The sequence below is a fragment of the Arvicanthis niloticus genome, chromosome 1 (genome assembly GCF_011762505.2).
Source record: "Arvicanthis niloticus isolate mArvNil1 chromosome 1, mArvNil1.pat.X, whole genome shotgun sequence".
NCBI lineage: Eukaryota > Metazoa > Chordata > Mammalia > Rodentia > Muridae > Arvicanthis > Arvicanthis niloticus.
This window is the reverse complement of record NC_047658.1, coordinates 79,015,939-79,042,343: the sequence shown is the minus strand read 5'-3', so window position 1 is coordinate 79,042,343 and position 26,405 is coordinate 79,015,939.

Here is a 26,405-nt window from a genome sequence, read left to right as displayed (position 1 = left end):
AACATGGGGTTTGGTCTTTCTGAAATCAGGTCACCTCACTTAATATTATACTTTCCAGCTCCATCCACTTACCTGCAAATTTTATGATTTCATTTTTCATTAGAGCTGAATAAAATTGCACCATGCATATCTACCACATCCTCATGATGCAATTATCTGTTGATGGGTAGGTATCCTGGCTGCTTCCATTTGCTTGCTGTGGTGAACAGAGCAGCAACCATAGACATTCGAGTGTTTTTATGGTAGGAGTTGAAGTCTTTTGAGTGTTTGCCTAGGAGTAGAAGAGCAATGTAAATGTGGGTAAACCCTAAAAAACTAGAAGGGAAATCATGAGAGAAAAAAATAGGTAATGAGAAAGGATTGGGGTGTAAAATGGCATGTGGGCCATAACACAGGAAGAGAGCCATGACACAGGAGGAGAGCCATGATGTTGAGAACCGCACTAGCCCCACGTTTGGGCGGCCAAAAATGTCGCGGCCTGAGCAAAATGTTGAGGCCCGGACTGCCCTGCGTTTGGCGGCCACTGTATCCTGGTCCAAGCTGCCGCTCCGGTCCAAGGGTCGGGGTTCAGCAAGAGAGAGACTGAGGGCGGTTGTGAGGAATGGAGACCAGACAGAGTGTGTTTCAATCCCATTTATTCTTCAGTCTCTCTTCCTCTAAGTGTCTTAAGTCCTAAATTCCTAGTCCCTAGTCCCTAGTGCCTCCAAGTTCCAAGTTACTTCTTCCAAGTTCTCTTCCAAGTGCCTGCTTCTCTGTCTTCTCTCTGCTGTGTCTGATTCTCTCTAGAGCCAAGTGTCTTCTACCTAATGTCAAGTAATCTGTTTTCCTCCAAGTTGTACTGTTTCTCTGTCTTCTCTCTGCTATGTCTGATTCTCTGCCGTCTGCCTCTGCCTTTTATATGTCTCACTTCTAAGCCATGCCTTTTGGTCACACCTATAATCATGCCCTTAGGTCTTGTCTCTAAATCTGATCTCTAGGTCACTTCTAAGTCACACTCTTAAGTTACACACCTTTAATCTCACACACCCAAGGTATCTAAACCTAGATTATCAGAGTGTGCTCAGCTGTTGTAGGCTATTGTAATCCAAGTCTCATGTCAGGGTATATGGCTCAAGATGGCTGCAAAGCTGATAGTCGCTTTCTGCTAAAAGTCGGCCCCCAACACCATGACACAGGAGGAGAGCCATGGCACAAGAAGAGAGACTTGATACTGGCAGCATTGTGGTGGAGGAGAGAAGAAAGGATAATCTACTAGGACATTTGTTTGTTAAAGTTATAATGATTTTAATATCTTGTATGCTTATGAGACATCATTGTTAATATGGATTCTTGTTGACCAAGACTTTATAGTACATATGAGCGTATAAAATTGATGGTTTATAAAACCAGAGAGGTAAAGGAAGGAAAAAGAAAAAAAAGAAAAAACCCATAATTGAATGTTCAATCTTGATTGTCAATATGATAGGACTTAGAATCACACCTGGAAACATGTCTCTGAGGCTGCATCCAGAAAGGATAAACTGAGGAGAAAAGAACCCCCACCCTCAAAACCTGAGTGACAGCATTCAGTGGGCTGGGGCCCCAGACTGAATACAAAGAGAAAAAAGCAACTGAGCACCAGTGTTCATCTTGCTGCTTCCTAATGCAATTCAATGTGGCCAGCTGCCTCAACTCCTCCTCCCCACCCCTCCAGCCCCCCTTGCATGCTATGGCGGAGTGCATGCTCAGACAGCGAGCCAAAATACACCTCTCCTTCCCTAAGTTGCTTTTGTAAGGCATTTTATCACAGCAATAAGGAAAGTACCTACCATAATAGCATATTTAATGCAGGTACATATGTATTTTCTTTTTCCACAATTAGGCCATGAATCAATTAATCAAATTACTAAAGTAATGCCCAGACCCTGACCTAAAATAGGTCTCTGTGATATATTTAAGAATATAGAGTATATACATGTATGCATGTAACAACAGTTAATGAAAAAAGAAGCCATGAGAGCTGCAGAGATGGCTCAGGGGTTAGGAGTTCAATTCCCAGCAACCACATGGTGGCTCACAACTATCTGTAATGGGATCCAATGTCCAGAGGTGTGTCTAAAGAGAGCTACAGTATACTCATATACATAAAATAAATAAATAAATAAAAAACATGAATTTGAAATGGAACAAGCAAAGCTATTTGGGGAGGTTTGCTGGAAGGAAGTGGCACAGGGAAATGACGTGATTATATTATGATCTCAAAAATAACTTTTAAAAAGTAGGCCACTATAACAGCCAGTAAGAACAATCAGCAGAGACACTTGTTGCCAAGCCTGAAAACCTGAATTTGATCCCCAGGACCCACATAATGGCAGGAGAGCCCTAACTTCCACACACATAGTCAGGTGTGCCTGCCCCACACACACAATAAATGAGTAGAATTTATGAAATTAAAAATATGTCATTGTTAGAACTAAGTTATTCATGCCGTATGTTCTGTTTCTCTTTTTTAAAAAGAATAAAAGATTAAAAAGTAGCTGAATAATTTATATTAGGAAATATGATAATGTAAGTAGAAATGAAAGGCACAAAAAAAAAGAAAAGAATCTTTTAGAAGAAAAATCTACACGCTAAGCAATGCAAACAGCAGAGAGACTTCAAAGCCAGATGTGGCTGCTTGCCTGCACAGTGAGCCCAGACCCTGTCTCTGCAAGTAAACCCTCAGAAAGCCTTTGCCTTCCGGACCAGAGTGGAAACTGTCTGTGGATGGCTACCATGCCATGGTGCTACCAGAAGCCATCTATGCCCGTGGTGATGCTGATGACGAACCGTTTCTATCTCCATCTTACTGGGTAAGTGCTGAAGCCTTAGCACATCAGGTGACTTGACTGTTGCCACCTAAGAAACACAAAGGAAGCAGCCTGTGAACTCAAAGTTCCTCTGACTTGAAAGTCATATTCCTTGTTCAGACCTTTGCTGCTACTATCCTAAGCAAAAATACAATTCTCTCCTCCCCTTCCTATTTACAAAGGCAACCTTCAACCCCCCTCTCCTTCCCTGTGTCCACACGCTCCCAGCCCTTCTCTGGTCAGCGTGGCATGACTTCAGATCTTTCTATCATTCTTCTCTGACTACCTTCAAATTTGCTCAAGTCCCCCTTAAATATGTAAGACATAGAGGTGAACATTGATTTTCAGATCCGGACTGATGGGCTAACCAAAGCCAAGCCTTGGGGGATTACCTGCGCCTGTGCTCTGGCATCAGAGTTGCTGGGAGCACAGCTTAGGACGGGTCCTTCCCCTCCTCTCACAGCCCAGACACAGAGCTAGCTCATGATGAATGTTCCCTCAGCTGGAGCTCCCATAGCTTCATACCCTACTAAGCTGCCCTGTTCCTACACTTGAACAGCCATGTATTCTTGTGAACCCCAATTCAGAATTTCTCCGCTATTGATACCATCTAGCGATAAGAAGTGCAGGGTGTTGGGAAGCAGCCTGAACAAGGCTGAGCTCTGCCCAGGCGGCTCTGAACATTCCCACATTCTCCTGGAGGGATGATATTCACTGCACTCTCCTCCCAGCAGATGCCAAGGCCTGCATCTGTTGCAGCAGCAAAGACCTTGGGTCACCAGGGTTCTGGAGTCCTGGCTCTCCAGTGACTATGGCTGGGCTGAACAGCGCGGTTTTGTTAGTGAATGATCAGCTGCCAAGAACATTTCAAGGGGTGATTTACTGTTTCTCTGAGGGTTGTTTACACCGGAGCTTTCTGTTCCCCTCGGAGCCTCTCCTGAAATCCCTGTCGCAATCTGTGATCTGAGAGGAGCCACTTGCCTCAAGGAAAAAAACTCATTTCTGTCCTCACCCAGAAAAGCTGTCGTGTTTTCTCACTTGTCTGAGACATGTTCCCTAGGCTGCATGTGGAACTGAAACACCGGGTGCTTTTAGCTGTCCCAGGCCTAACACTGCTCAGCAGAGGTTATCTGTCCTTTGGGGTGTGATCCTATGTTGTCCTGTCAAGCCAAGAGGGCCTGCTTAAAGCTCAGCTACGAAATACTCTACACATACTTTCAGGAGAGTACATTGTAATTCTACTCTTCTCCAATTAATCAAACAAAAGCTTAAATTTTAGATAAAATGTCTTGTTGACTTGGTTTAGTGGAAATGGTGGCCATGCAGTATTGTGACAAGAGTTTTAAGCCTAGAGCCAGATAATTCCAGTCAGGGTTGTACCGACGCCCATCTGTGTGTCCTTAGGCAGGTAATTATACTGTCTGGACTCCACTGTGTCATGTGCTATGGTTACAGAAACAACAATGTGCGCATGTTCTAGAGAGCCTTCAGATTAGGGCACTACGTACTATTATGGAAATGAGCATGGTTGCACACATCTGTAATCACAGCACCAAGGCTGAAATAGAAGTTCAAGGCCAACCTAGGATACCTTGTGAATTCTCGACCATCCTGGGCTACATGGTGCCCACAGGGAATGGCACTATTAGGAGGTATGGCCTTGTTGGACTACATGTGGCCTTGCTGGAGGAAGTATGTCACTGTGGGAGTGGGCTTTGAGGTTTCCTGTGCCTAAACTCCACCCAGTGTAGAGCCAGAGCCTTCTCCTGGTTGCCTGGGGAAGGCAATCGAATCCTGACTGCCTTCAGATCAAGATGTAGAATTCTCAGCTCCTCCTCCAGCACTGAGTCTGCCTGCGCACTGCCATGCTTCCTGCCATAATGATAATGGACTAAACCTTTGAAACTGCAAGCCAGCCCTAAGTAAATGTTGTCCTTTATAAGAGTTACCTTGGTCATGGTGTCTCTTCACAACACTGAAACCCTAAGATGAGGGTAAGAGGGAGTGGAAATGATAAAAATTCATAATATACGTGTATGCGACTATCAAATGCAGAGTCTGGAATGGTGCCTCGCACACAGTAACATCATTGCCATGCTTGTTCTTGCAGTACTTGCCAGCTAGGGCCTTGCCTGAACTATCACTGTTAAAAAGAGCTGCTTTGTACTGCCAACTACTCCTCTGACAGAACTCCTCCCCCACTTAGAGCGTTCTGCCAGGACAAAGAGTCCTCATGCCCCCCAAGAGCTCTGGAATGGAGAGAGCATTAGATCTGGCATGGAACTTTTGGACCTGTGAGGTTTACATGATACCTAAAGCACGTGGGCCCAGGAAAGCTTCCCTTCTCACACTGCCCACATCCAGGTTCATACTCAAGGGACAGGTGGTCCTAGACAGACTCTGATGCTAGAGACGTTTCGCAGGATGCCCTTCTGGGTACCAACTCTGTAGCCGAGAGATGCCTCTGGGCTGGGGTCTCTCCTTGCTCCTCCTCCAGTGAGTTTTCTGAAGGAAGGTAAAGGGCCTTTCTTCCCTTTCTGTTAAAACCTGTGAAGACCCTGGTGGGAAAGCTGAGAAGCCGCTGTGCTTGCGGCGCTGCTGACAAAATGGATTCAGGATACTGAGGGAAGAGCTGAAGTCATAGGACGTTTTCTCAAGGCCCAGCCCTGCCCAATGAGGCTTCCAGATTAAAGACCAGAGAGTCAAAAGACATGATTTGTTTGCTCTTGCAAACTTACTTGGTACCTGAAATAGACTTAAGAGAGGCCCTTAAAGGGCTGGAGAGATGGCTCAGCACTTAGGCACATGCTGCACTTATAGAGGTCTGATTTTGGTTCCCAACACTCACTGCCTGTGAATCCAGCTACAGGATATCTGGCACCCTCCTCTAGAGTCCACAGGCATCTGCATACACAAGTATGTATGCACACACACAAATAGATGATACATAGATCAATAGGTAGATAGATAGATAGATAGATAGATAGATAGATAAAATGAATTTTAAAAAAAGATCAGTCAGCAAGAGTGCTATTTTCTCTGACTAATATCTTAACCTTTTGAGAAGGAAGGTTGTGAAGGTTGTGATCTTTATTAGAGAAAGGACTAATACAAAAGACTGTGGCTTAACAGCAAAATATGGCTTCCTGGCACTAAAGTAGAGGCTAGTGGAATCCTTACCCAGTCACTAGCAACCCCAGGCTCCCAGTGGAGAACATCTTATGCACAGTGCAATACATCTGGGGCCATGCTTCCTACAGGCAGCTCACACTCAGAGACAAAGGGACAGAGACAAAGTGAACACCCAGTCCCTTGTCCTAGACACATCAGGCAAGACAGAAGCTGGGAAGGTTACACTCATTTGTCCTCCACATGGAAGGAAACACCGTTAAGTGCAAAAGAAATGTTCCCTCCAGCAGCCTCCTAACAGATGCTGCCCATCTCTGCCCACATAGCTCCTGGGCCTTTCTCTGTGAGACTTGCTTCACTGAAGTGTGCCAACTTCAAGGGCTAATATGTTCTTCAGCTTTAGTGCCCAAGAGTGTAAGGACTCTGTCTGGCTGTGCCATCTTCAGGCTCTGACTTTGCACCAGTCAGCCCACTTCTTGCTGTATGTGCCTCGCCACCCTGTTCTGTGAACAGTACCATCATAGTACCCAGCATGGTACTGTAAAGATTACATCAAATGTGGAGAACAATGCTGGAGCTGCAAAATTGATAGCAATCTGTGCTGCCCATACTTGGCAAAGGCCCATTTATAGAAGGGAACAAAATGGGCTGCCTCTGTCCAGGATTGGAGTAAGTGGGAAATACACACAGATGATAGATAGATAGATAGATAGATAGATAGATAGATAGAGAGATAGAGATAGAGATAGAGATAGAGATAGAGATAGAGATAGAGATAGAGGCAGTGAGCATCTTTACCTGCTGGTAGACCCCCATGCCAGCCCTAAAACAGACTTTTAAAGGAATGCCCTCCCTGACCTCTTATCTTGAGCCTGGCTCCCAGTGGTGCCCTGGCATCTGTCTGCTCTCCCCCAGCTCTATAGCCTTCTCCCAGTGGCCCTGGGTCCCAGGATGGGATCGTTTACAACTCATTTCTCCTCCAAACCTGAGGAAAGTAGTGGGAAAGTTCTAGTAGAAACAGCTGTACAGACAGCACATTCCTCTGGCAGTCTGGCGTCTATTACCAGAAGAGGAAAGCCAAAAACCTGGGAACTGCAGTTATTTCAATAAAAGCCACCCAGCCCTGGCCCTGCCCAGCCTAGTTTCCACCCAGGCCTGAAGCATCTCTCCTAGACCACACACCCAACTCCTCTCTCCCAGACTCAGCAGACTCCCAGGCCTGAAAGGTGGGTAGGCACCCTTGGAGCCTTCCAACCCCCATCACCAAGCAGGAGACTTGCCTTTTATTGTGGCTCTGAGGGTTATAAACAAGCAGGCCTGGCAGGGGTCATTCCTGAGATGCTTGCTTCGTTGGCTTTAAAGTCCCCTTGGTGGCAAAGAATTTCAAAACCACTAACTCCGTAGTATATTAAAGTGGAATAAATCCCTCTGAATGGTCCTCAGGTGAGAAATCACACTTCGCAATACCTCTTGCTTTCTGTTGTAGGACCCAAGGCTGACCCCTTGTGGTCCCCAGGACTAGCTGAATCCAGCCTTTACCAAGTCCATGGAGTCTCAATCTCAGTTAATATCTCTCTCTCTCTCTCTCTCTCTCTCTCTCTTTCTCTTTCATCTGCCCCCCTTCCCCCTTATTCCTTGTTGGGGCTACCAGAATGAGATTCTTTTTACCTTAGTTCCAATCAAGGAAGTAAAATGTGATTGAAAAACAGGAAAAGATAACAGAGACCAAAAGTGCCATAAAACAGACTTCCCCAAATACAGAAATTTGCTCGGCCTCTGTAGTCCCAAGCACTTGGCCTACAGTCCTTTAGAGTACTTCGAAAGTAGACTTTCCCCCCAACCTTCTCAGCTTCATCTCTGTTTCCTGCTCCTGTTCTTCGTGCCCCAATGATGCTACTATGTAACAGAGGCACCTCTAAGCCCCAGAAGACCACAGTTTTCAGGCCTTTGTGCCCTGGCTGAGCCTCAGTGTCTCCCCTTCCTAAAGCTATCACTAATCCCCAATGAAAGAACATCACTAGCTTGGCATTGAGCAAGCTTGGTTTTTCCCATCATTCATCAGAGAGCATGTGCATGCACAGTATTTCCCATCAGCTTCTGAGGTCCTTGGAGCTCAAGAGCTTCACTGTCATGCCTGATGTGGTACATGCACATCTCTAGCTACCTAGCCAGAGAGTTAATGAGTGTGGGTCCCTTGTTCCAGACGACGATCTTCCGGCTGGGGACAGGGTGAGAGCAGGAAGGGTTTGCTACTGTCTCTGCCGATGCCTCTGCCCATGTCTCCACTGTCTGTTGGTCTTGGACCTGGCCTAGTGCGGGAGGTCCGGGTCAAAGGGCACAGAGTGCAAGGGGAGGGGAGATTGCCTGCCGCCACTGCTGCCTCTGCTTGCTTACCAGGTCACTCCCAGGTACTGCACCTGTCTCTCTGCACTGAGCTGGCCTGGCCCGGGCTGGGTTGATAAGAAGCCAGCTAGCTGGCAAGGAGGCAGCTTGGTGTCCCAGGAAGGTTCTGAGAGAGCAGATCTCTCCCCAAGTGTTACAGCTCTGGTGACAGAAACTCTCAGACACCAGGATGATTCTCGAGCACTTTACTTCCCCTAAATAGAGCCCTTATATACAGTTTCAGGGTGGGTTGGGGTCTGGCAGCAGATAAAGCCTATTGGCTTGGTCTGAGAGCTTGGAGATACCTCATCTGCATGTGGGAGAGCCTGAGGCACTGTTCCTCGTAACTGATGGCCATAGACCTCTCTGTGGGAGGAGCTGTGGAGGGCTGAAGCTGAATGAAAAGAACCAGGGACTGGGAGCAGAGCTGAACACCTGCTGTCCAATAAGGATCCCAGGTTCCAGGCTTATGCTCGACCAAGCACCCCGCTGCTTCTTACAGCCCAACACCCCACAAATGAGTGGTCCTATTGATGGTGGTACATAGGCTTTCTCTTCTCTGGATATCAAAGAAAAGAAAGAAGTGATTTCCTGAGTCCCTTTGGGAATGAGGATGGAATTGAAGGTGGAAGTTGCAAAGCTCAAAACAAAAATGATTCTCTCAAGTTCATAGTATATCCCAAGTACACAGTATACCAAACTGTGGTATATCCCAAGCTCATAAGTGTATCTCATTCACAATATACCCCAAGCCCACAGAATACCCCAAGTTCAAAGAATACCCTAAGCCCATAATGCATCTCAAGTTCATAGTCTTTCCCTTGCTTACAAGCAATGACACATTCTGCCTGGGTCTTACTATGTAGCCCTGACTGGCCTGGGCTCTATGTACAAGCTGGCCTTGAGCCTTTAGAGATCTGCCTGCCTCTGGCTTCTGAGTGTCAGGATTAAAGGTGTGAGCCACCACACCTACAGGTTTTGGTTTGTCATCGTTGTTGTTAGGTTTGTTGTGTTATTTTAAGCCAAGTCTCATTCTGTAGACCAGTCACAGGCCTGAAACTCAATGAGTTCCTCCTGGTCAGCCTCCTAAATGCTGAGATTACAAGTATGAGCCACCATCCTGACTGAGGTGTCCCAAACACAGGAAAATTGGAAAGCTACAGCAATGAAATGTAGTGTGTGAGGCTACAGTTATGAAGAGAGCTGGGGGAGGGGTGGAGGTGAATGTGACCATATTTCATTATATAATTCTATGAAATACTCAAAAAAAGAAAAATTAAACATTAAAGTATATTGTAAAAAGATTGTGGGAAATAAACTTTTTAAAGTGGATCTGTTTATAAATATTTTAGTTATTTTATAAAGTATGTTGGAGGCTGCAGAGATGGCTCAGTGGTTAAGAGCACATATTGATCTTGCAGAGGACCCAGGTTTGGATCCCAGTACTCACATGGAGAGGTTCACAATTGCCTGTTACTAAAGATCTAGGGGATCCAACACCCACCCTTTGTTGGCCTACATGGTACCTGAATGCATATGGTATATGTGAACTGCTGCAGGTACATACACACACACACACACCAAATAAATACTTTTAAAATAAAATTTATTAACATTTAATGAGCAGATTCAACACTCTGACATAAAACTAATCCATATCTTCATTTGCAACAATAATACTTTCTCAGATATTAATGTTATCTTAGTAATATTTACCAAAAAAATAATTGGTCCCTCCAGTCTGCACCTGAGCACTAAGCAGATCTTGGGCTTCAGCTCTGCACCCAATCCCACAAAACCCAGAGGAGGCGGAGCTCCCAGGAGCTCTAAGCAGCAACATCCACCCCAAACAGTTCTGACACAACTAAGATAATAGGAAAATACAGGCTTCAGTAAGAAACAATGAGCACAGGTAACACTAAAGATAACCAGATGGCAAAAGGCAAGCACAAGAACATAAGCATCAGCAACCCAAGGTACTTGGCATCATCAGAACCTAGTTCTCCCGCAATAGAAAGTCCTGAATTCCCCATATTACTAGGAAAGCAAGATTCAGATTTAAAATCACTTCTAATGATGATGATAGAGGAGTTTAAGAAGGACATAAATAACACTCTCAAAGAAATTGAGAACACAGGTAAACAAGTAGAAGCCCTTAAAGAGGAAACACAAAAATCCCTTAAAGAATTACAAAAAAATCCACAACCAAACAGGTGAAAGAATTGAACAAAACCATCCAGGACATAAAAATGGAAATAGAAACAATAAAGAAATCACAAAGGGAGACTACCCTGGAGATAGAAAACCTAGGAAAGAGATCAGGAGTCATTGACGCAAGCATCACCAACAGAATACGAGATAGAAGAGAGAATCTCACGTGCAGAAGATACCATACAAAATATTGACACAACTGTCAAAAAATGCAAAGTGCAAAAAGTTCCTAACCCAAAACATCCAGGAAATCCAGGACACAATGAGAAGACCAAACCTAAGGATAATAGGTATAGATGAGAGTGAAGACTCCCAACTTAAAGGGCCAATAAATATCTTCAACAAAATTATAGAAGAAAACTTCCCTAACCTAAAGAACGAGATGCCCATAAACATACAAGAGCCTACAGAAAGTCCAAATAGACTAGACCAGAAAAGAAATACATCCCATCACATAATAATCAAAACACCAAATACACAAAACAAAGAAAGAATATTAAAAGAAGTAAGGAAAAAATGTCAAGTAACATATAAAGGTAGATCTATCAGAATTACACCAGACTTATCACAAGATACTATAAAAGCCAGAAGATCCTGGATAGATGTCATACAGACCCTGAGAGAACACAAATGCCAGCCCAGGCTACTATACCCAGCAAAACTCTCAATTACCATAAATGGAGAAGCCAAGATATTTCATGACAAAACCAAATTTACACAATATCTTTCCACAAACCCAGCACTACAAAAAATAATAGAGGGAAAATTCCAATACAAGGATGGAAATTATACCCTAGAAAAAGCAAGAAAGTAATCCTCTTCCAACAAAGCCAAAAGAAGACAGCCACACAAACATAATGCCACCGCTAATAACTAAAATAACAGGAAGCAACAATCCCCTTTCCTTAATACTTCTTAATATCAATGGACTCAATTCCCCAATAAAAAGACATAGACTATCAGACTGGACACGTAAACAGGACCCAGCATTTTGCTGCAAACAGGAAATGCACCTCAGTGACAAAAACAGACACTACCTTAGAGTAAAAGGATGTAAAACAATTTTTCAAGCAAATGGTCCTAAGAAACAAGCTGCAATAGTCCTTCTAATATCGAATAAAATTGACTTTCAACTTAAAGCTATCAAGAAGGATAAGGAAGGACACTTCAAACTAGTCAAAGGAAACGCCAACCATCATAAACTCTCAATTCTGAACATCTATGTATCATATGCAAGAGCACCTACTTTTATAAAAGAAACCTTACTAAAGCTCAAAGCACACATTGCACCTCACACAATAATAGTGGGAGACTGCAACACCCCACTCTCAGCAATGGACAGATCACAGAAACAGAAACTAAACAGAGACACATTGAAATTAAAGACATTATGAACCAAATGGATTTCACAGATATCTATAGAACATTTCCTCCTAAAACAAAAGAATATACCTTTTTCTCAGCACCTCACGGTACCTTCTCCAAAATAGACCATATAATTGGTCGCAAAACAGGCCCCAACAGATACAAGAAAATTGAAATAATCCCATGCATCCTATCAGATCACCTTGGACTAAGGCTGGTCTTCAATAACAACAAAAACAATGGAAAGCCAACATTCACGTGGAAACTGAACAACACTCTACTCAATGATAACGTGGTCAGGAAAGAAATAAAGAAAAAATCAAAGACTTTTTAGAATTTAACGAAAATGATGGCACATCATACCAAAACTTATGGGACACAATGAAAGCACTGCTAAAAGGAAAACTCATAGCTCTAAGTGCCTACAAAAAGAAACTGGAGAGAGCATACACTAGCAGCTTTGACAACACACCTGAAAGCTCTAGAACAAAAAGAAGCAAAAACACCAAAGAGGGGTAGACTGCAGGAAATAAACTCAGGGCTAAAATCAACCAAGTAGAAACAAAAAGAACTATACAAAGAATCAATAAAACCATGAGCTAGTTCTTTGAGAAAATCAAGATAGATAAACCCTTAACCAGACTAATCAGAGGGTGGAGAGACAGTATCCAAATTAATAAAATCAGAACTGAAAAGGGTGACATAACAACAGAAATTAAATTAACAGAAATTAAGGAAATTTTAAAAAAATCATCAGATCCTATTACAAAAGCCTATACTCAACAAAATTGGAAAATTTGGATGAAATGGACAATTTTCTAGACAAATACCAGTTACCAAAGTTAAATTGGGCCCAGATAAACCATCTAAACAGTCCCATAACCCTGAAAGAAACAGAAGTAGTCATTAAAAGTCTCCCCACCTAAAAAAAAAAAAACCCAGGACCAGATGGTTTTAGTGCAGAGTTCTATCAGACCCTCAAAGAAGACCTAATACCAATTCTCTATAAACTGTTCCACAAAAAAGAAACAGAAGGAACACTACTCAATCCAATCTATGAAAGCACAATTATGCTCATACCTAAACCTCACAAAGACCCAACAAAGAGAACTTCAGACCAGTCTCCCCTATGAATATTGCTGCAAAAATACTCAATAAAATTCTCACAAACCAAATAGAAGAACACATCAAAACAAGCATCCATCATGATCAAGTAGGCTTTATCCCAGGAATGCAGGGATGGTTCAATATACAGAAATCCATCAATGTAATCCACTATATAAACAAACTCAAAGAAAAAAAACACATGATCATCTCACTAGATGCTGAGAAAGCATTTAACAAAATTCAACACCCCTTCATGGTAAAGGTCTTGGAAAGATCAGGAATCCAAGGCTCATACCTAAACATAGTAAAAGCAATATACAGCAAGCCAGCAGCCAACATCTAACCAAATGGGGAGAAACTTGAAGCAATCCCACTAAAATCGGGGACTAGACAAGGCTGCTCACTCTCTCCCTACCTATTCAATATAGTACTAGAAGTCCTAGCCAGAGCAATTAGGCAACAAAAGGAAGTCAAAGGGATACAAATTAGAAAGGAAGAAGTCAAATTTTCACTATTTGCAGATGATATGATAGTATACTTAAGTGACCCCAAAACTTCCACCAGAGAACTCCTAGACCTGATAAACAACTTTAGCAAAGTGGCTAGATATAAAATTAACTCGAACAAATCAATAGCCTCTGCTCAAAGGATAAACAGGCTGAGAAAGAAATTAGGGAAATGACTCACAACAATCACAAATAATATAAAATATCTTGGTGTGACTCTAACCAAGCAAGTAAAATATCTGTATGACAGGAACTTCAAGTCCCTGAAGAAAGAAATTGAAGCAGATCTCAGAAGATGGAAGGATCTCCCATGCTCATGGATTGTTGGCAGGATTAATATAGTAAAAATGGCTATCTTGCTGAGAGAAATCTACAGATTTAATGCAATCCCCATCAAAATTCCAATTCAATTCTTCACAGAGATAAAAAGAGCAATTCTCAAATTCATTTGGAATAACAAACAAACAAAAAAAAAAAAAACAGGATAGCGAAAACTATTCTCAGTAATAAAAGAACTTCTGGGGGAATCACCATCCCTGACCTCAAGCTGTACTACAGAGCAGTAGTCATAAAAATTGCATGGTATTGGTACAGAGACAGCCAGGAAGATCAATGGAATAGAATAGAAGACCCAGAAATGAACCCCCATACCTATGGTCACTTGATCTTTGACAAAGGAGCTAAAACCATCCAGTGGGGAAAAAAGGACAGCATTTTCAACAAATGGTGTTGGTTCAACTGGAGATCAGCATGTAGAAGAATGCAAATTGATCCATACTTATCTTCTTGTACAAAGCTCAAATCCAAGTGGATCAAGGACCTCCACATAAAACCAGATACACTGAAACTAATAGAAGAGAAAATGGAGAAAAGTCTCAAAAACATGGGCACAGGGAAAAAGTTCCTGAACAGAACACCAATGGCTTATGCTCTAAGATCAAGAATTGACATACAGGACCTCATAAAACTGCAATGCTTCTGTAAAGCAAAGGACACCGTCAATAGGACAAAATGGCAACCAACCATTTGGGAAAGATTTTTACCAATCTTTGGGGAAAGATTTTTTACCAATCCTATATCTGATAGAGGGCTAATATCCAAGATATACAAAGAACTGAAGAAATTAGACTCTAGGCAATCAAATAACCTGATTTTAAAATGGGGTACAGAGCTAAAAAAAGAATTCTCAACTGAAGAAACTTGAATGGCCAAGAAGCACCTAAAGAAGTGTTCAAAATCCTTAGTCATCAGGGAAATGCAAATCAAAACAACCCTGAGATTCCATCTCATGCCAGTCAGAACGGCTAAGATCAAAAACTCGGGTGACAGCAGATGCTGGCAAGGATGTGGAGAAAGAGGAACACTCCTCCATTGTTGGTGGGATTGTAAATTGGTACAACCACTATGGAAAGCAGTCTAGTGGTGCCTCAGAAAATTGAATATATATATATACCTGAGAACCCTGCTATACCTCTCCTAGGCATATACCTATGCTAAAAAAGATGCTCCAACATACAACAGGGACACATATTCCACTATGTTCACAGAAGCTGTATTTATAATAGCCAGAAGCTGGAAAGAACCCAAATGTCCTTCAACAGAGTAATAAATACAGAAAATGTGAAAACGTGGTACATTTACATAATGGAGTACTACTCAGCTATCAAAAACAATGAATTCATAAAATTCTTAAGCAAATGGATGGAACTGTAAAATATCATCCTGAATGAGGTAACCCAATCACAAAAGAACACATATGGTATTCACTCACTGATAATTGGATATTAGCCCAGAAGCTTGAAATACCCAAGATACAACTCACAGACCACATGAAGTTCATGAAGAAGAATACCAAGTGTGGGTGCTTTGGTCCTTCTTAAATGTAGTAACAAAATACTCAACCAGAGCTCCCAGGGTCTAAACCTCCAGCCTGGGAACACAAAGGGAGGGACCCAGGGCTCTACCTGTATAGGTAGCTGAGGATGGCCTTGTCAGGCATCAGTGGAAGAGGAGGGCCTTGGTCCCTGAAATTCTGGATGCCCTAGTGTTGGGGAATTCGAGAGCATGGAGATAGGAACTGGTAGATGGGTGAGGGGCACACCCTCATAGAAGTAGGAGGGGGTGGGATAAGGGGGTTTGGAGGGGAATGGGAAAGGGGATAACATTTGAAAGGTAAATAAATACAATATCCAATAAAAAAAAAAAAACAGATAATGGATCTGGCAATTGTAGTCAAGCAGATGAGACTTTTTGTCAACAATTTATTACAGGGATTCCTTATAACCCTCAAGGACAAGGTATTGTGGAAGGGGCCCATGGAACTTTAAAACAATATCTTCATAAAATAAAAAAGGGGGAGGTATATACCCAAACACCACAAATTTATTTAAATCATACTCTTTTTATTTTAAATTAAAAAAAAAAAAAATTGGATGCCAAAGAACTTTCTGCTGAGTGTCTATGGCACCCTTCAACTAGGCATACTTATGCCTAGGTGAAAAGGAAGGATCCACTTACAGGTGTATGGCATGACCCAGACCAGGTATCTAATATGGGGAAGAGGGCATGTTTGTGTTTTTTCTGCAGGATGCTGAAGGAGCATGGTAGCTGACAGAATGATTAGTGAGACAAACTGTTGGTGAGACAAAGTATGATGCTGACCTATGAGCTTGCTGAGTGCCCTGACAAGGGTGACTGGGAAGCTGTATTGGACATAGACTCCTGACCCACCTTCACTTGCCTATATTTCAGATGGGACAAGCTGCCTTGCCTCAAGTTTTTAAACCTTGTGGGACAGAGAATCAAAATGGGAAATTATACTGACTCTTGTATTTTTCTTAAAGGTGACCAGCTATTAGGATTCAATCATGTACTGGCCTAGAATCAATCCAATATTGGAAATAACAGCCTTCATTTGGAAGACTGAATCTGGACATTTTCAGAGACATATTTGGACGTTAGCTGCAGTTCTCTATGATGTTATGATAGCAACAGATAAAGTTGGGACAGGATCTGGATTTCAAATAAGAGTTAGTTCATGTTTTAAGGCTCTTTTAATTGTCAAGCTAAAATTGGTTTTGTCTCTTCTACAGTATTTATTGTAAGTTGCATTGACTGTATAATTTCTAATTATGTTAGTGTGTTGAAACCTGGCATGTTTGTTACAGGGGTCTATCAACCAGCTTTTGTCTTACTGCCCTGAGTATTAGAAAACCTTGATTCTCTGAAAAAAAAAGCTTGAAAGTGCTGGAAGAAGTGAGTTAGGCTTTAAGCAGAAGCAAGAGGGTAACGGGCTTGATTATTGCTGGTATAACAGCTATAATTTCATTAATTGCTAGCACCGCTGCTTCTGCAATAGCTTTGACACAAGGAGTTAAGACAACTATTTTTTGTTAACCATCTAGCAAAAAAAAATGTTACTAATGTATTGAGTATACAAAAGGATTTATATAGCTATCTGCAACAATGGATGGATGCTCTATATCCTATTCAAATTATCTGAAGGAGGTTCAGGGGTCAAGAGTTAGGAGCCACCCCAAGTGTCATGACAAATATCATTGGAGTAGTGTTACTTCTAACATTTACAATGATTGTCATTATAATTAGAAAAAAAAGTTTAAAGACACCTGTAGGGTATTTGGCATAATCCTAACACCTCTGTGGATGTGTTCATTTTGCATAGTGAGATTATGAATTTAAAGAATGCTGCTCTGTTGAGCTTTTATGTTGCAGATAATGCCAATAAAATTATCTATGGCCTGAGGTCAGTATTTCCATTTTGGTCAAACCTTAGGAATGGCATATATAGCTTGATCATGCTAGCCCTTCTTGTCCTGGGAATACTTTTATCCCTGCCCATCATGTTAAAGCTTGTCTCTAACTACATCAACAGGTTAGCAGCCAAAGTACAATACTTGAAACTGAAAATGGACCCCCCACGACAGAGTTATTAATTTAACAGCCTGGCAAGCCAAGGACAGGTAAGATTCTGCACAGAGCCTTACCAACATAAGACAGAAGTGCATTGCTTATGATAATTAATATTCCACGATGGGTAAGAAAGGCTTTCTTGTCAGAACGATCTAAGACAGGCTCAGTCTGGTTGGTGCAATAAAAAGGGGGAGATATGGAGAGCTTTGGGGGCAGGAATCTGACATTGGCCAAAAACAAGGAAATGGGCTGCTTGGAAGGAATCTGACCTAGGACAAGGACAAAAAAATAGACTGCAGGCAGGAATTTGACATTGGGCTGGAACAAAGAAGTAATTTCAGACAGAAATCTAAATCCTAGGCTAGAACAAAGAAGAAATTTCAGGCAGGAATCTAAATCTTAGGTTAGAACAAAGAAGTAATTATAAGGCAGAAATCTAAATCTTAAGCTATAACAAAGAGGTAGGTTTCTGGTATGAAAATGACTTTGAGCTAGGACAGGCAAGTAGGCTCAGGTATTTTGGTCATCCTGATAAGCCCTTAGAAATAGTGATCACAGGAGTGATCATGGGACTCTGTTTATTGTCGTGAGTGTTCTTTGACTATCTGATTTTATTGTCTTGTTTGTTCCTTGACTATTTGCTATTGTATTGCTAGTTCCTCAACCTAGAACTGACCTTAATACTTGCATGTAATTTAAACAGTATAAAGGCAAAAAAGGAGGAGGAGGGATGAGATAGGGGATTAACGGGGGTGGGGGAGATAACATCTGAAATGTAAATAAATAAAATGTTGAATAAAAAATAAGAATTGGCATAGAAAAATGGGGATCTTGTTTCATCTTTTGTTAAATGAGGCATTTAAAACCTGAAGAAACACCTGCATAGTGTAGAAGCCCTTTAATTCCAGTACTCAGGAGACAGAGTCAGGATGATCTCTGTACATTCAAGGCTAGCCTAGTCTACATAGTGAGTTCCAGGACAGCTAGAGCTACACACTGAAACTCTGCCTCAAAAGGTCTTGGTCCAGGAGATAAATAAATAAACTAGCAAGATAGTTAGCAAAATTTAGGCTTAGACTATGTAGAGATAACAGCATTTTGTCAACATTCAGTTTCTTTGGCTCTGATGTTTGTACTGTGGTTGTATGACAAATGTTCCTGCCCCTGTAAAATATGTACTGACATATTTAGGAATCAAGGGAGAAAATGCAAAAATAAATGGTTTATACTTAAAGAGAAGACAACTTACAACAATACAAATGAGAGCATTCTGTGTCTCTGGGTGAAGTGTATAAAGGAGGAGTTTGGGGACATTACTATTCTAATTTTTTTGTTGTTCATTCAAAATTATAGCAGAATTAATTCTCCCTAAGACTGGGGAGTTGTCTCATTTGGTAAAGCACTTGCTGTACAAACATGAGAAGCTGTGTTTTGATCTTCAGCATTCATGGAAAAGAGCTGGGCTAGGTGTGTTAGCAACCCTGAGGATAGGATGGAGAGGAGAGGAATCAGCTAAGCTAGCCAATCAGTGTGAGCCTCGAGACTCTCAAGTAAAAGTGGAGAGCAAGAGAGGAAGACACATTAATGTCAACCTGTGGTCTCCACAGGGTATGCACTTGTATGTCACACACACACACACACACACACACGAAACATTAAGTTAGCCTATGCTTACTCTCTCGATATCTCTTCACTACAGTACTTGAAGTTTTAGCTAGAGCTATGAGACAACTAAAGGAGATCAAGGGTATACAAATTGGAAAGGAAGAAGTTGAAGTATTACCATTCACAGATGATGTGATAGTATACATAAGCAATCCCAAAAAATTCTACCAGGAAATTCCTACTGTTGATAAACACTTCCAGTAAATTGGCTAGGTACAAGATTAACTCAAAACAAAACAAAGCAGTAGCTAGCCCTCCTATATACAAATGACAAATGGGCTAATAAAGATACCAGGAAAACAATACCTTCACAATAGCCACAGATAATATAAAGTAGCTTGGGGTAACTCTAACAAAACAAGTGAAAGACTTACATGACAATAACTTCGGGTCTTTGAAAAAAAATTCAAGAAGATATCAGAAGATAGAAAGATCCCCTATGCTGATGGAACAGTAGGATTAACACAGTAAAAATGACCATGCTACCAAAAGCCATCAACAGATTCAATGCAATCCCTATCAAAATTCCAACACATTTTTTTAATTTTTCTCTCACATATTACATCCTAATTATATTTTCCCTCCCTCCTTCCTCCCAGTCTCTACTGCCATCTCCCCTTTACCCCAGAGCCACTCCTCCTGCATTTCTTTTCAGAAAAGGGCAGGCCTCCCAGAAATATCAACCAAACATGGCATATCAAGTTGCAATAAAACTAGGCACCTCCCTTCATATTAAGGCGGGACAGGGCAACCCAGCAGGTGGAAAGGGGTCCTAAAAGCAGGCAAAACAGCCTTTGTTCCCACTGTTAGGCACCCCACAAGAACACAGTCATAACATATATGCAGGGGGCCTAGGTCAGCTCCCTGGTTGTCAGCTCACTCTTTGTGTGCCCCTGTGATCCCAGGTTAGTTAATTCTGTGGGTTTTCTTGTGGTATTCTTGACCCCTTTGGCTCCTACAATCCTTCCTCCTCCTCTTCTGCAGAACTCTCTGAACTCTGCCTAATGTTTGGCTCTAGATTGTATGATTCTGGCTTCTTTATCAAAATCAAGTATCCACACGTGTGTGGATTTCTGTCTGGGCCTTCAATTTGATTCCATTGATCAGCCTCTGTGTTTTTATGCCAATATCATGTGCTTTCTATTACTACAGCTCTGTAGTGCAGCTTGAAATTAGGGATGGTACCACCTCTGGAAATCATTTTATTGTACAGGATTGTTTTCACTATCTTGTTTTGTTGTTTTTGTTTGTTTGTTTTTCCATATGAACTTGAGTATTGTTCTTTCAAGGTATGTAACGAATTGTGCTGGATGGACCCTGGCATAATCGTCATCAGAGAGGCTTCATCAAGCAACTGATGGGAACAGATGCAGAGACCTATAGGCAAATATTAGGCAGAGTTAAAAGAATCCTGAAGAAGAGGGGAACAAAAATTATGGGAGCCAGTGAGTGGGGTCAAAGATACCACAAGAAAACTCACAGAATCAACTAACCTGGGTTCGTGGGGCTCGCAGAGACTGAACTAATAACCAGGGAGCCTACATGGGTCTGACCTAGGCCTCTGAATATATGTTATCATTGTGTAGCTTGGTGTTCTTGTGCGATGGCTAGCAGTAGGAGCAGGAACTGTCTGACTCTTTTGACTGCTTTTAGGACCCTTTTTCTCCCACTGGGTTGCCTGTTCTAGTCTTAATATGAGAGGAGGCACCTAATCTTTTTGCAACTTGATATGCCATGTTCAGTTGATATCCCTGGAAGGCCTGTCCTCTTCTGAAGGGAAACAGAGGAGGAGTGGATCTGGGGAGAGGGGAGGTGCGGGTAGGGGAAATGGGGGTAGGGACTAGGAGGAAAGAAAGGAGGAAAGAAGTGGTCAGGATGTAATAAATAAGAATAATTTTTTTAAAAGACAAACATACAAAATTAAGCTAGAGAAACTTCTCGAAACTTTCTACAATGAAACTCTACCTGGAAGCCACACGTGTCTGATAAAGAACCTCAATGTTGTTTTGAATGGCATGGGGACAGTGGCTCCTGACTCACCTGAGCGAGAGGCAGCTCCTTTACCCTCTTCTCCATTCATCTCCTCCTCACTGACTCCCCTCTCCAACCCCTCTGACTTGTGGGTTCCACCTTAGTCTCATCTCTTCTTACTATTTATGTAAATTTGTTAATTATGCAAATAGTTATGCAGAGAACTCCTGACTTTTCTATTATTTTTTGGTCTAAGATGTTCGGAAATGTTCTTCTTCAACCATCCAGGCAGGAATGTCAGACCTACTTCTGCTTAGAGCTTGAAGCCCATTCCTACCCTGGAGGATACGAATTCATGATGCTCATTTCTGCTACCTCAGTTTACCCCTGAAAAATATTTTTTAGTGCTGGGATAGAGCACTATAGCCCTATGCAAGAAGAGAACACGGTATTAGTTCCTGATAGCTGCTATTACAAATTACAACTATTACTGTGATATGAAGATTTATTCTCTCTCAGTTCTGGTAGTCAATAATGAAATATTTTGTTTAAGAAGGCTAAAGTCAAGGATTAGCAGTACTTGCTTATTCTAGGGAGAACAATTTTTTTCAGCTTCTAGTGTCCATGTATATGTGACTTGACTTGTGGCTTCTTCTTTCATTTTCAAATTGTGCCAAACTGTTTCCAGCATCCTGTTCCCTTCTCTTTTAACTTATCTCCCTCTGCTCTCTCTTCTAAAGAAATTCCTGATTATACTTAGGGCCTCTGCATCTATGTTTAACTAAATCACACCTTTAAAGTCCTTTGCCATGCAAGGCAACAACAGGTTCTGGGGATTCGTGGGCCCTTCTTGTGTTTACCATAGAGAAACTGACTGCTGGGAAGCGTTTGTTTAATTACTCTCATTCTTCCAATTAAATCATCAACTATTGTTTTTAATTGTGGGGGCTGGGGGAGGCATTGAATCCTTATCCTGGAGCCTGATGTGGATGCTGGGAACTGTCTTAGTCAGGGTTCTACTGCTGTGAATAGACATCATGATCAAGGTAGCTCTTATAAGGATAACATTTTGAGGGGCTGGCTTACAGGTTCAGAGGTTCAGTCCATTATCACCAAGGCAGGAACATGGCAGTGTCCAAGCAAGCATGATGCAGGAGGCGCTGAGAGTTCTACATTCTCATCTGAAGGCTGCTAATGGAAGACTTGCTTCCAGGCAGCTAGGATGAGGGTCTTAAAGCCCACACCCACAGTGACACACCTACTCCAACAAGACCATACCTCCTAACAGAGCCACTCCCCAGGCCAAGCATATACAAACCACCACAGGAACCAAACTCAAATCCTCTGGAAAAAAAATAGTATATAAGACAGGCTCTTAACCTCTGAGCCCAGATTATGAGCTATCTTTGACTATGTTACAACAGAGTGGTTTGCTCAAACCTGTTCTTTGGACACTGCCTTCCCTTAGCTGTGCTGCTCTCTGGCGCCCCTGCTGGTTGGTGAGCTTTGCCTGCAAAGCTTAACTCTTAGATCTCTGCATTGGAAAGCAGCTGGATGAGGGTTGGAGTAAGGGGGTAACAAAAATAGCCTGCTTTTGCCAAGCCTGTGTCTGGGAAAGGCTGAGGGCTCCCTGGCAGCCCTCATCAGTGTCTAACCGCCTACATAAATCAAACAGGACCTGGGCCATAGTGCTCCTGGGGAGTGAAATGAAACAAAGAATGGTGGTTCATGTTTAAGTTGATCTCAAAATATATGGGAATCAAAGCTTTAGGGTGATGTATTTCTCTTTAATGCTGCCACATCTGTCGTCCTGGTGGTTTAACCTCTGGGTTTGGTTTTTTTTTTTTTTTTTTTTTTTTTTTGGCTGTCAGACCCACATTATTTCTGCAAACTTGACACCAGATGCTGTCAGGGAGACAGAGCTGAAGCGATAAAAATCTATTTAACAGATTTAGTGAGGCAAATACAAACTAATTAACAATTTTAGAATTGGGATTAAACACTAATTCTTTTAAACCATAAAAACTGAGACGAACAAAAGGAAAAGAATGCTCTCCCTCTGAATAACTCAAAGGAGCCATCTGTTTGTCATTGAGAAAATGGTCCGATTGATGGATTTTGAACAAATTCTGACATCCTTTCTTTCTGGGCTTGAATGCATTATGGACAGTCAGCCGGGAAAGAAAGAACATCATTTCCTGGATAATGTATGGATCTGGGCTTCCCTGAAGCTCCAGAAATAATCTATTATGTACCGACTCAGATGATAAGGCAAAGGATAGAATGACATGTGTGTGGATTCTTCTTGGAGACCACACTTCCAGACGTAGGAAAGAAAAGGTGGTCGGGTGTCCCACTGACCTCACATTGCTGTAGTCACCATTGCTATGAAATGTAGAAACTGAACCTGCCACCCTCCCATCTCTGCTTGTTCAGATGCTGCCTGGTTTTGGAATGCAAGCTCTAGAGTAATCATGTGGATCTTAAATGCACCCCACTCCCAAAAAGCCATGTGTTAGTGGCATGGCTCGGTCATCAACCTGTAGTACTACTGGGAGGTGATGGGATCGGTAAGAGGCAGTGACCTCTCTAGAGTCCACTCCTAACTGATCTTAGGACTTAGTCCCTCCCCCTCTTTCTTTTCTTCCTGCCCATCAAGTAATGAGCTGCTCTTCTAGTTATAGCCCCAGCCATACTGTTCTGGTGTTCTGTCTGAGTTACAGGCTCAAAGTGAAAGGACCAACAACCATGAACTCTCAAACCAGAACTGAAGTAAGTCTTCGCTGGACGATGGGGACAATTGTGCTGGGGTGGGCGAGTGTCCCCACACATGTGTGCATGTGAACGGCAGAAGTAAATTTCAGATATCATTCCTCAAGCACTGGCCACCTTTCTTTTAACATGAATATGTCTGTATCTGTGTAAGTAAATCCCATATGTGTATGGATGCTCACAGAGGCCAAAATAGAACACAGAAGCTAGAGTTACAGGGGGGTGTGAACTGTCTGGTGTGGCTGCTAGGAACTGAACACAGGTCATTTGCAAAAGCACTAAGTGTAATCTAACCACTAAGCCCTCTCTCAAGCCCCCACTTTTTTTTTCCTTAGATAGGGTCTCACACTGTCCTAGAACTTGCCAAATAGGGTATGCTGACTAGTTGACCCCAGGGGTCTGTTTGTTTCCATCCCTGTGCTGGGATTCCAAGCACACATGCCACTATACCTGGCTTTTTTAGCTCCCAGTAATATTATAAGCCATTTGCACTTGGTGGTTTTGCTATGCCTTGTAACAGGTCTGCATAAATAGATATTCATAGCATACCAACCAAAATACCATTTGTTGAGCACCAAGCATGTGTCAGACAGAATGATCCCATCAAGAGATTATAAAGTAGACATTATGAAGGTCTGTGTTTTGCAAATAAGAAAACAATATCTTTGAAAAATGTAATCATTTGTCTGAGGTCAGGTAGATACTAAATGGCAAGACAAAGTTGGTTCCAGGGCCACTTAATTGCACAGCTGATTTCTAACTCTGTATATACCCCGCTGTTACTACATGCTCACACTTGTTCATTTACATTGTGCTTGATCCTAAAATATATTTGAAATTACAAAAATGTAATAAAGTAGACTCAAGAGTAAGGGTAAAGGGGCTGGAAAGAGGGCTCAGTAGCTAAGAACATGCAGTATTCTTCCAAGCAACTCAAGTTCACTTCCCAGAGCCTATCTCAAATGGCTCACAATCACCTAAAACTCCAGCTCCAAGGGATGTGATGCCCCCTTCTGGCTTCTGAGGGCACCTGCACTCATGTGCACATACCCACACAGAGACACACACATATACACATAATTTAAAAATAAAATCTTTAGGGAGTGGAGGTAGGCAGGTCAATTATGACATGCATATGGTTGAGAGCTACCCTGGAGGCTCAGATGAAGTATCCACTGGGGTTTGGTACTTGGACTCTTGAAGCTGGCAGGGCTGTGGAGGACTACGCCCAGGAACTGAGAGAAACTCCATCTTGAGTTGGAAGAGTTGTTGGCAGACTGGCCAAAGATGGCAAAAGTGTAAGATGCAGGTAATCTAGCCTGTCACCAAGACTTTGGGGTTGGGTTCAGGTATGTCATCTCAGAAAAAAAAAAAAAAAAAAATGCCTTCGCAGAAAGCTGCGGCTGTGTCACACTGGACCCCAGGGACCCCAGGCAGGTCAGTATGGAAGCTATACATAAGATATTAGTGACAACAAAAATGTTTCCTTGCATTCAGGCATTACCACTGCCAGTCACAGAGAAATCAAGTTCTTTTTATCTGCCTGTCAATGGCAAGCAGGCATACAGGTTCCAGAGGCTCGTTTGAACAGTTTCCTGGTCACAATTCCTTCCTTACTCCAAAAAGATCCTTTGTTACTGAAAATCTATGCACCTCTTCTGAGCCAGAAGTATCTGAAATCCCCCTGGTTATAAGCATACATGTAATAAAAAAAAAAAAAAGCACAAGTTTTAGACTAGGGTTTCCAATCTATCTGGACAAAATGTTACCTGATTCCCCTACATGAACCCCAGCACTGTGTTTAGTCCCAAGCAGAGCAGCCAGCAGTTGCCATAAGAAATGTGTGGCAGCTTAAAGCCACGCAAAACAATAGCTGAGTATCAGAACTCAAATGAGTATTTGAGTTGCCTCAGTTTCCCCAGTAAGTCTGAAAATAAATCAGCCTTGAGGAATAGAAGTAGGAACTGGTCAGTCAACCTCCAACAGTTTGCCCCAGTCACCTCCATCCCCTACCCCACACCAGGCAGGTAGCTATGTCAACAGCTTTCCTTGCATCTCTCAGGCTGGAGCATTTAGTCCTCCTCTCTTAATTCATAAATTTATTTTACTTATCTTTGTATGTGGTACATGTGTTTGTATACAATATGTGTATGTGTGCATGTTCATATACCTGTACTTTGTATGTGTGAATACAGACATGCGCATGCCACAGTGTTTGTGGCAGTCTGAGGACAGCCTCAGGTGTCAGAATCCAGTGACTACCTTATTAGTGAGGCAAGATCTCTTTGTTGGTTTTTTATGCTGTGTGCTTCAGCCTGCTAGCCTGGAGATTCTCCTGTCTCCTGATTTCCGTTTCCCTACAGAAGTGCTGGGATTACAAACACTTGTACAATCATGCCTGGCTTTTTATATGGGTTCCAGATATCCAAACCCAGTTCCTCCTGCTTCTGTGCCAAGAGCTTTCACCCAATAAGCCTCCCTGGCACCACCTTGTAAGCTTTTGACAGTGTTCTTTTTTTTTTTTTTTAAATTTGTGTTT